Source organism: Beta vulgaris, chromosome 6, assembly GCF_026745355.1.
Source record: "Beta vulgaris subsp. vulgaris cultivar EL10 chromosome 6, EL10.2, whole genome shotgun sequence".
NCBI lineage: Eukaryota > Viridiplantae > Streptophyta > Magnoliopsida > Caryophyllales > Amaranthaceae > Beta > Beta vulgaris.
This window is the reverse complement of record NC_079207.1, coordinates 70,182,264-70,195,055: the sequence shown is the minus strand read 5'-3', so window position 1 is coordinate 70,195,055 and position 12,792 is coordinate 70,182,264.

Here is a 12,792-nt window from a genome sequence, read left to right as displayed (position 1 = left end):
TTTTTTATAAGATTTCTAATTTTACGATAAATTATGGTAGATTCATCTCATATAAAGTTGGGTGTTCATTAAAAGCATTCTAACTATCAATCAAGAGTTGGTATTAAAAGAGATCGCATACTTTTAATATAAAAACTAGTTTTTTTTTTGCCCGGACGATATCTCGGGTCAGTTACAATAAACAAATATGTTATTATTTTTAAATTTCATAATTTATTTTGCTACTTTTCGTATTAAGAAATTGAAAATTTTATTTCATGACATGATAATTAAAAAAATTGAAAGGTTTGAGTTTGAAAACAATACCTTAAAAGGAATTGTGGTAAGAGAATATGACATCAATATTCTCTTGTAAGTTATGTAATAAGAGTGTTAGAAATGTATATACTTGTTTAGGTCCGTATAGTTAATTATAATTATTACAAGACTTAATCATATTTTATGTGAAACATTAGACAATAAAGTCATAGTGTATTGATGGTTAAACTCCGGCCTACTTTTCGTTTCAAAGGTCACATGTTTGATACCTTGCACTTACACATTTTTTAAAGTGAGTAGTACACATAGACATAAAACATTTGCATTAGAAATTTGAGTATAGTGTCATTTGGCACATAAACTTTCTTTCGCATGCCTTTTAATATATTTGTATAGATAGATAATTGCTCAAACCCAATATTAAGAAGAGAGCGGATCACCTTTCTGAATATAGTGATTAGTTTAGTCTATTTAGTGACCCGTTTATCTATTCAGTAATCACATTTTTTTTTAATCTATTTGGTGAATAGTTCAATTCATTTATTGACTAGTTTAATCCATTCGGTAAAAGTGCCGAGTTATTTTTAAAATTATCTAATTTAGTTCGAGTTTCAAAGGGAAATAAAGGAAGGAGAAGAGAAAGGCCGACTACATTAGCAATTTAACGCGAGATGCCTATGAATAGTGTTGGGTTAGAGTGAATATGAAATGGGATTGTTAGAGAAAAATATAAGCTTGTGTGTGTCTAATTTTATGTTAAGATTACATCAGCCCACTCCTGTTAAGGGACGTCCTTAAACGACGCCACCTCGTCGAAGAAGCATGTTGCCCCTGTTGTGTTAGAGAGGATGAGATTCGCAATTACATTAATTCTACCGCTGCCCGATATCGCTAAACCCTTTTAGTATTCATAGAAGTATATTCGGAACATGTTCTGCTACCAACTCCACACTTCCTTGTATCAATAAAACATTCAATATCATTTTATTGCATGTTATGGTAGTGTAAAAAATAGACAATAGCTGCTAGTAACTAAACCTTTTTTCCCTTTTCCTCATTCAGAAGCGAAGATCCCCTATCTTTTTGTCTGTATTCTCTTCCTTTATAAACAATTAAACATGCACAAATGTAACATTTGATTCAAAATGGAGGAATTACAACGTGCACTTTCTTTATTTCATAATATTATCACAGCTGTAATTAGAGTACATAAGGAAACGAGTATAGTTTCCTTACGATATTAGCTTGTTGATAGAATATGAAAATATTATCTTTACTATTTTCGTATTAGATATACTTTGCATAATCCGATTGGATTTAGGATATGATTAATTGTAAACCTATATATATGAATGATCAATGATCACACTCCGATTAAAGGAGTTTACACAAAATCTAACATGGTATCGAGCCTAACACAAATCTAATCCACGTATAGATTTTTTTTCGATCCTCTTGCTTTCGGCCCCCCCTGCAACCCCACCTTCGAATCATGGCTTCGGACAACACTGATTCCAGCCACCCTCCTCCTCTGCCGCCTCCGGCATCCACCACCTACCACCCTGCATTGTCCGTTAGTAATATTAAGAACGACATACCTCTTGTTCTTGATCGAGAGAAGGTTCAATACTCAAATTGGGTCGAATTGTTTGAAACCTCGCCCCTCTGGGATTTCAGACGCCCTTTGGCTCTGGCTTGACTCCGTCGTCAAAAAGTGGATTTTTGGGACAATCTCGTCTGACCTCCTCCAGACGGTGCTGTATCGTGGCTCCACAGCACAAGAAACATGGGACCGATTAAAAGCAATATTCCAGGATTACAAACACACCCGTGCGGTGTATTTGGAAAACCAGTTCAACACGTTGCATCTCTCCAATTTTGCTGACATCAATGCTTACTGCCAACAACTCAAATCCATACGCGATCAACTCGCCAATGTCGATCAAGTGGTGTCTGACCAAAAGATGTTTCTTCGGTTGGTTGCGGGCCTCGTTAATACGGATTTTGACACTGTCGCCTTGATGATCCAGCAAACCGATCCCATCCCTACCTTTGAGTCTGCTCGTTCCAGATTACTCCTTGAGGAATCCCGCAAAGCTAATGATACATCCACCTCCTCCTCCACGTTCGTCGCACAAACCGTGGAATCCCGTGCTCCACCTTCCTCCTCGCCGTCCGCGCTCCCTCCCCAACCCCGACAAGGCGTCGCCGGTGGTGGACGTGGAGGTGGACGTGGCCGCAGCGGCAACCGGGGTGGCAATTATCGCGGCCGTGGCAGGGGGCGTGGCAATCAACAACCTCGCCCAGCACATAATAGTGCGAACTGGCATCCCACTGCCCAGCAGCAGATTCAATGGGCCAGCCCACTCCCCTCACCTCATCAGTGGGCCCAGTTCCTCAATTGACAGCAGCAACATCAACGTACCTGGGCCACCCCCCTGCCCAGTACCCTACGCAAGCCCAACCTCAGCAGCGGGCTGCCTCAGGCCCCTCGGCCCATCTCACGCATGCCCAAGCTCCAGCCCAACAGGCCTACTCGGTCGGGCCTATGACTGCCACGGAGCTCGGTACAACTTTCTCCACCATGACTCTTCCACATCCGGACGACCTCTGGTATATGGACTCGGGTGCCACCTCGCATATGACACACAACTCAGGTACTCTCATGCCCCTTTTTAATTTGAGCACTAAAAATCATATTTTAGTTGGTAATGGCAATCGCATTCCTATACTGGGTTATGGCCACACCACCCTCCCAAACAAATCCCTCACCCTACGTGATGTTTATCTAGCACCTCAAATCATAAAAAATTTAATTTCCGTACGCAAATTCACTACTGATAATTCTGTGTCTATAGAATTTGATCCCTCTGGTTCTCTGTGAAGGACCTTCGAACGGGGAAAACTATCACGAGATGTGAGAACACGGGAGATCTCTACCCAGTGACCCAAGACCCACACTCCACTTGCCTTGCCTCCGCCTTATCCACCACTTCTGCTACCACTTGGCATGATCGCTTGGGACACCCGGGACAGCAACCTCTCAACTTCCTTAAAACTCATAATTTTATAGCTTGTAATAAGGAGCATGACTCCACTTTTTGTCATTCTTGTCAGATTGGAAAACATGTTAAACTTCCGTTTTATGACTCTACTAGTACTACTACTTGTGCTTTTGATATTATTCATGCTGATTTACGGACTTCTCCTATTCGTAGTAGTTTGGGACACAAATATTATTTAGTACTTGTTGATGATTTCACTAATTATGTGTGGATTGTTCCTCTTACCCTAAAATCTCGTGCCTACCAAGCCCTACTTAATTTTCATGCCTATGTTTCCACTCAATTTGAATGCCCTATCAAAACTTCTCAAAGTGATCATGGTCGTGAATTTGATAATGCCCCCTTTAAACAATTTTGCATTCACAATGGAATGATATTTCGCTTCTCCTGCCCTCATACATCTTCTCAAAATGGCAAAGCTGAACGCATGATCCGCACCCTCAACAATACTAGTCGCACCCTTCTTCACCATGCGTCCCTCCCCTTACACTTTTGGGACCATGCCTTAGAAAATGCTACCTACCTTCATAACCAATTACCCACAAAAACATTACCCAAAACCACCCCGTTTCAGGCCCTATTTCGCAAACTCCCATCCTATGATCATCTTCGTGTTTTTGGGTGTCTGTGCTATCCTAATCTCTCTTCCACTTCTCCTCACAAACTTGCTCCCAGGTCTACTCCTTGCATTTTCATGGGTTACCCACCTAATCATCGTGGCTATCGGTGCTTTGATATTACCACCGGAAAATATATCTTGTCTCGTCATGTTACGTTCATTGAGACACACTTTCCCTCAAAAAATTCCGCAACAACACCCCTTGCGCCTAACCCAGCCCACGATGACCCATCCCCCCTACTTAATCCCCTTCTGCGCCTATTACCCTTGGGGCCTGATAACCTCGCCCCACAACAGGCCCAGCCTCCTGCGCATTCTCCCCAACGCGCACCGCAAACCCCACGCCCTATGCGCCCAAGCCCATCGTCACCCCCTTCCACTCCTGTGACCCTTTCCCGGTCCACTTAGGTGACCCCTAGCCCAGCCGCCATATCCTCGGCCCAGCCGAATGTCCAGCTCATCCCCCGGTACACTCCACCCCATCACCGAAGCCCAAACACGGCTTCTCCAGCCCACCCACCTCTATCCCCTCAAATGGCAACGCGAGCCCGACACGACATTCGCAAACCCAATCTCCGTTATGCCATGACCACTATCTCTCGTTCACCACTTCCAAAAAATCACAAAACAGTCTTGTCTAACCCAAATTGGAATGCGGCCATGAATGATGAATATAGTGCTCTTATTAAAATAGGGACTTGGGATTTAGTACCTAGGCCTACGGGGGTGCATATTGTTAACTGTATGTGGCTGTTTCGTCATAAAGAAAAATCTAATGGTGACCTTGAAAGGCACAAAGCTCGTTTAGTCTATGATGGCAGGTCTCAGGAACAGGGTGTCGATTGTGATGAGACATTTAGTCCAGTTGTTCGTCCCGCCACTATTCGCACAGTCTTGGGCTTGGCCATGGCCCGAAACTGGACTATTCATCAACTTGATGTCAAAAATGCCTTCTTACATGGTGATCTGCAGGAAACTGTATTCATGCATCAGCCTCCTGGGTTTGTTGACAAACGATTCCCACATTATGTTTGTCGTTTACGCAAGGCTTTATATGGACTCAAACAAGCACCTCGTGCTTGGTATCAATGATTTGCTAACTTTCTCCTGCATATTGGTTTTACTGTTGCTCAAAGTGATAACTCCTTATTCACTTACAGGCATGGGTCTGACATGGCATATCTTCTACTCTATGTTGATGACATTATTCTGTGCACATCTTCTGATTTTCTGCGTGATCGTCTTATCAGTACGCTTAAAACAGAATTTTCGATGTCTGATATGGGCACCCTGAGTTATTTTTTTGGGAATTTCTGTTACTCGTACTCCATCTCATATGCTTCTCTCACAGCAGATATATGCACAGGAAATTTTGGAACGTGCCGGCATGAGCTCCTGTAAGCCTGTCGCCACTCCTGTGGATACTACTTCCAAGCTAAGCGCTACCTCCGGCCCCCCTGTCTTTGATCCGACTTTTTATCGCAGCTTAGCAAAATAGTGTGTGGAAACATCATGCAATGGATGGGAATCAGAATGGGAAATCAGGAAACAATTTACACTTCTTGGAAGAAATAGGGAAGACAATGCAGATCAAGGAATAGACATAAGGCATACTATGCAATATTGACTGCAATGGTATATCACCTATGGATGTACAGGAACCATGCTTTTTGGAATAATGCTGTAAGAAATCCAGAAATTATTGTGAAAGAAATTAAGCTTGAGATTAGGCACAGATTGCAGAGTTGTGTAACTCTAAAGTGGAATAGGGAAGATAGGAACTGGCTATCTAATATTGTTATAGAAGGAAATGTATAATCCTTAGAGTGTTTGAGCTTTTCAGTGTACTGTACTGAGTAAGCTAGAGAGATTGTTTTTGTTGGTGCTTATTGGGTTATTGGTAATACAACTTACAATTTTACCAAAAAAAATTTATCAATTTTGACATTCATCCCAGACATCTTTCTCACACAGATCGAACACCAAAGCTCTTGATACCAATTTGTTATAACGGACGTGAGAGAGAAACAAATAATGAATGCAAAAACAATAAAAACAGACAACAGATTTACGTGGTTCACCAATTTGGCTACGTCCACGGCAGAGAGAGAGAATATTTTATTATGAGAAGAGAACAGATTACAGAGAGAATAGACTCTTTTTCGTAGTCTAAAAACTAGGTAAAATAACGTATTTATACTCAGCGGCGAAAACACGTTTTTCGCATAAAGCGCCGAACCGCCCGGGCGTCTCGGGCGAAATCCATCCGACCGGGCGGGATTTACTTCTCCAGATTTGCTTGCGCCCCCGACCGGGCGGAACTTTGCTCTTCCAAGCTGCTTGCGCGCCCGACCTACCCGAGCGAGGTGCAGCTTGCGTCTTTTACGCATTTCTTCGAACACCTTTCAAGCACAACATTTCAAGGCGTATTCTTACATTCACTTTCTATACAATGAGGGTTTCTTCTCTTTGGCATAAAACAACTGAATTGAACTGAACTGAATCGAATTCAACTGAACTGAACTGAATTAAATTATAACTAATTAATAATAATGATTATCATTTAGAAACTGAACTGAACTGAATTAAACTGAAGTGAACTAAACTGAAAATAAGCTAGGGAGAACAGGCTCTGAGCATATAAATTTCATGGCATAATTAGAAGCATAAGATTGGCATACAGACGCATAATATAATTGGCAGGTGTCGTTCTTTTTTTCTTTTTTTTCTTGCGTGTAATGAACATAGACTAATTTCTGATACACATTCTTGTATCATAAGTTCTACCAAATTGCTTTTTTACGGTCTCATCATTGACTATTAATATCTTTGATTATGTACTAAGTAAAAATTATGAAAAGTTGGTATTTTTTCAGTTACTTCATTGACGTGAACCATTTCTCTAATACAGTAATGTGCATGTTTAAAATTGCATATATATATGCATATAATTAAGTTGTTCTAATTGATCTAATTGTTGTAGTTTCTGATTCCTTCTTTATTGGTGGCAGAAATCAACTGTTCAAGGTCCTGCAATGCCATCCGTTTATGAAAATATTGCTGGAGATCCCAGTCATCTACTATTTGACAATAATGCTAAATCCTAACCATTATGCTCAACTTGTCTGACTTTCTTTCTGAATCTACTACTTATCAGTACTATACATATAACTGCACCATCGGTTGCGTGGATCCCCCGACATCAATGAACATTTCAAAGGCGGACTGCACCTTATAGCACTTCTGTATTACATAAATCTACCATCATAGTTATATCATAGACATGGACGAAAATCCAACTCTACTTATATTTTCTTTCTTTCAGACTAATGTAATTACTACATGCAGCTTATGAGGCTGCTAAAACATCAGCTTACAATAAACTGAATCCAACTTGAAATTACAGTACAGTGAATCAAATCTATTGTTAAAGCTCTCGAATGTATGAAATTATTGGATTCATAACATATATCAATCCTAATTATTCATGTAAATCAATGAAACATGAAAGCCATGAAGATACTCTCAAGTTTTCTGCTCAGCCGTTTTTTCTTTCACATTCATTCTGCCTACATTTGTTTCATACATCAGAATTTATACTAGGAGAAACCTAGAACCTAGCAGAGGTGGCAATAAAGCCAGCTTACAAAAGGACAGCTTACATAACAAGACAAAAAACAATTATGAGACCACTAGCACATATTACTAGACTGATCTTCCTAGTATTCTGTTGCAGCTGAGCACACCAGCACCCATAATGCTGCTGATCCTTAGGCACCTGGCCTGCTGTACATGGGCCCACTAGAGAGTATGGACCATGTACCTTAACACTCCCCCTCAAGGTGGGAGTGAAGGTGGAGACTGAACTCCCATCTTGGATAACAAGAACTGATGCTGATCAATACTAAGCACCTTAGTGAGAACATCTGCAATTTGCCTTGAGGATGGAACATAAGTGGGCTGAATGGTGCCTGCAAGAGCCTGATCTCAAATGCAATGACAATCTATTCCTACATGCTTTGTTTTTTCATGGTGCACAGGGTTAGCAACAATAGCCAAAGCAGCTTGATTGTCACAAAATATAGGAGTAGAGCCCGGTTTCTTCATCCCTAGTTCCTTCAAGAGTTGTTTTACCCACATAAATTCACAAGTAGCCATAGGTAGAGACCTATACTCTGCTTCTGCTGTAGATCTTGCCACCACATATTGCTTTTTGAATTTCCAAGCAATAGGAGATTCACCTAGGAGTAGACAAAAACCTGAGGTTGATCTTCTAGTGTTGGGACAGCCAGCCCAATCACTATCACAATAGGCTTGAAGATGAGCTGCAAATTTGGAAGCTAACAAAATGCCTTGGTCAGGAGAGCCAGCTAAATATCTTAGGACTCTTTTTGCAGCTTAGCTTGTAAGTGCACTGAGGTTGGAGAGTGCATAAACTAACTTAAGACATGGACAGTGTAAGAAATATCATGCCTAGTGATAGTCAGATAGAATAATTTCCCAATTAATCTTTGATATACCTCAGGGTGTGGAAGCAGATCACCAGTTGTAGATAAGAGCTTCACATGAGTATCCATAGGGAGCTTCAAGGCCCTACAGTTCTGCAGCCCATACTAAGCAAGTAGATCAGTGACATATTTCCTTTGAGAGAGAAATATGCCTTTTTCTCCTCAATCTACTTCAATGCCTAGAAAGTATCTTAACTCTCCTAGGTCTTTCATTTTAAATTGAGTACTAAGGAAGCCCTTAACTTCTTGTATAGCACCTATGTTGTTACCTGTGAGGATTAGGTCATCAAGATAGGCTAACACAACAATAAAATTAGTGCCTTCTTGCTTAGTGAAGAGAGAGTAATCAGTTTTGGACTGATTAAAGTTGTGTAGCTTAAGAACTGAGCTCAACTTGGCAAACCATTGCCTAGGAGCTTGTTTAAGTACATACAAAGACTTTAACAACTTACACACCTTGTTTGTCTGCTGAGGTGACTGAAAATACTCCCCATGTGCTTGTGTATTGAATCTGAAACCTTGGCCTTCATACCCTGGAGGTAGCTTCATATACACTGTTTCTTCTAAGTCTCCATGTAGGAAGGCATTTTTCACATCCGTTTGATGTGTATACCAACCTTGTATGCAGCCACAGCAAGTAAAGCTCTTACAGTAGTGAGCTTTGCTACAGGAGCAAATGTTTCTCCATAATCTACTCCCTCTCTTTGCCTGTTACCTAGGACCACTAGCCTTGACTTGTACCTGGTGTTATTCCTTTGAGGATCAAACTTGGTAGTATACAGCCACTTACTCCCAATGGCACGTTTTCCTTCAGGCAATTGAGTGATAGTCCAAGTCTGATTTTCTTCAAGAGCTTCAAGCTCTTCATTCATTGTTGTCATCCAGTGAGCTTGAGTCAGCAACTTCTCTTAAAGTTCTTGGATCAAGCTCATCATTTATTGTTGTCATCCACTTACACCCAATGGCACGTTTTCCTTCAGGCAATTGAGTGATAGTCCAAGTCTGATTTTCTTCAAGAGCTTCAAGCTCTTCATTCATTGTTGTCATCCAGTCAGCTTGAGTCACAGCTTCTCTGAAAGTTCTTGGATCAGGACCATTGTTCACACTTGCCATAAGACAAGTGAACTTTGGAGAGACCTTGGTCTCATGGACTTTCTTTGCATAGCTAGCATCAACTTGATAGTCTCTATGCCATGAAGGTTTTCTCACTTCTCTGATTGACCTCCCGGGTTCAGGGAGAGGTAGCATGTTCCCTGTAGGTTCATATTAATACTTTTTTACACTATTTTCATCATCCACCCACTGATGTTGCTGCCTTCTTGGTTGCTGTTCAATATCACCTTCAGTAGTGACAGTGTGAAATAAGTGTTGTGGGTAAACACTTTCATAGAATTTCACATGTCTTGACACAAAAGACACTCCTGTGAGAAGATTGTGTAACTTATACCCCTTTTGGTTAGTGGGATAACCAAGGAATATACAAGGAACCCCTCTCTCTTGGAATTTATCCTTCTTCCTTTCTGGATTACTAGCAAAAGCTAGACAACCAAAACACCTCATGTGTCTATAATCTAGAGCTTGCTTATACAACACCTCATATGGAGACTTGTTCTTGAGAATAACACTTGGAAGTCTGTTTGTAATGTGAGTAGCTGTCATGACACAATCTCCCCATAACTGCAATGGCAAGCCTGTATAGAATCTCAATGCCCTTGCCATTTCAAGTATGTTCCTGTGCTTCCTCACAGCTCTTCCATTCTGCTGAGGAGTGTCAGCACAGGAGGTCTGGTGTATGATTCCAAGTTTCTCAAAGAAGGGTCTGCACTTGCTATCATCAAACTCTAGAGCATTGTTAGACCTAATAATCTTGACATGCTTCCCAAACTGAGTGCTTGTCATTCTAACAAAGGTTTGTATAGCATCAAAGCATCATATTTTAATTTTAATAAGTGCACCCAGGTTACCCTTGAGTGATCATCTACTAATGTAAGGAAATATCTAAGTTTTCCCTTGTAACTCACCTTATAAGGCCCCCAAGTGTCAATGTGCACCATCTCAAACAGATCACTAGCCCTTGCATCACTTTGAGTGAAAGGAATTTTAGTAAATTTTGCTAATGGACATGTCAAGCATATGTCATTGCAATCTTGCTTTACTTCAATCTCTTTTATCATTGCAACCCTTTTCATGGGTGCATGTCCCAATCTGTGGTGCCATATACTCATTCTGCTTAATTTTGGCACCTTTTCGACAATGCTTGGCACTTGTTTACCAGCATTCATAGCCTTCTTCACTCTATAGCATGTAGTCAAGGGTTCAAAGATCTTAGTAGTTTCTTCCTTGATTCTTTTCAAACAGGTTTCAACACTTTCATTTAGTAAATAGTAAAGGCCATGTTCACCTTTCCCTATTCCTATTACTCTATCAGTTTTCTTATTTTGTATAATACAAAACTTTCCATGAAACATAACTTTACACTACATATCATCACATAGCTTGTTCACAGATAATAGGTTATGCTTAAAACTAGGGATGCACAACACATTTTTCAACTCAAGATGATTTTTCAGAAGAACATCTCCTACATGTGAAATCCTAGATGTCTCACCAGTTGGTAGATTAATTAAACAATTTCCTCTGCTTTCAAAGACATTCTTTAACAGTTCAACTCTATCAGTCATATGGTCTGAAGCTCCAGAGTATATTATCCATTCTATACGCTTTGCAGAGTCTGCATAATAACAACACATGCACCATACCTGAGAAGTTTACTTCCATTTCATCATCTGTGTCACACCCCTTTGAAGGTGTAGGAAGCAATCTTAACAGCTGCTCCAGTTGTTGAGCTGTAATTGTTGTAGAGCTGCTTGCTATAGAGCCAGTGTCATGGCTTGTTTGACCTCCCTGAACATTTGCTACTATCCTGGAACCTCCTTATTTTCCTTTGTTCCACTTTTGGTTTGTGAAACTTTTTCCTTTCCCTTTGCTCTAAATAAACCCTTGTGATTTGTTTCTAGGATTTTTGTTAGGGAATCCTATTACAAACCAACACTTATCATTTGTGTGACCATTCTTCCCACACACTGTGCACTGAATAGTTCCTTGTGTAGCTCCCAAGTCTCCCCCTGCACCCTTACTATACATAGCAAGGGTCATGGGTTCCTCCTTCACTTGCTTCAGAATTTCCCTCTGAGCTTCTTCTTGTTCCAAGTAGCTGCAGGGTACTTCAACACTTGGAAGAGGAGTCATCATCAAAATTTGACTCCTTTGAGTTCCATATACTTCATCTAGCCCATGCAGAAACTGAAATAGTTTCTGTTCTTCTTGCTGCATGTCAAGAGTTTTAACAAACTCATTTATCTCTGTAGTGAGAGCTGTGAGGGGAGGTAGGCTATTCAGTGCTTCCAATTCTTCCCATGTACATCTCATCATCGTGTAATACTCACTAATGCTTTTTTCTTACTGCTTGGTCTCATACAACTCCTTGTTGAGTTTGTATTTCCTAGACCCATTAGTGAGAGCAAACCTTTGCTCAAGTTGTTTCCAGATCATGTGAGCACTATTAACAAACATAATAGAATTCTTTATAGGCTCAGAAACTGATCCTAAGATCCATGATATTGTCATACTGTTGCAAGTTTCCCAAGCTTCCTTTTTTACTGCATCGTTGGCATCTTTCTTCTCTAGTCCTGTAACAAATCCTAATTTTCTCTTTGATGCAAGAGCAATTTCCATAGATCTCTTCCAGGACCTATAATTTCCTGATCCTTGAAGCTTTTCTATGACCATGAAATTGTTTCCATCAGAGGGATGTAGATACAATGGACTAGTTGCCTCTATAGTAGTCATTTTCCTTTTCTTAGCTATTTTGGTAGATGAAAGATTCTATCTTTGGTTTTAGAAACTTTTAAGAACCAGCAATATACCTTCAATAGACTAAATAGAAATTAATTTGAGAGTGTTTGAGTCAGAATGTAAGAAATACAGCCGTAGCTCTGATACCATGAAAACATTAAAGCCATGAAGATGCTCTCAAGTTTTCTGCTCAGCCGTTTTTTCGTTCACATTCATTCTGCCTACATTTGCTTCATACATCAGAATTTATACTAGAAGAAACCTAGAACCTAGCATAGGTGGCAATAAAGCCAGCTTACAAAAGGACAGCTTACATAACAAGACAAAAAACAATTATGAGACCACTAGCACATATTCACTAGTAGAATAAATGCTATTTGCTGCGGTGATATTGCTGCGATTTTACCTATACGCAGCAATATAACACGCAAAAAGAAAAAAAAATAGAAATTGACAATATTGCTGCGGTTTTTATAAAAAAACCGCA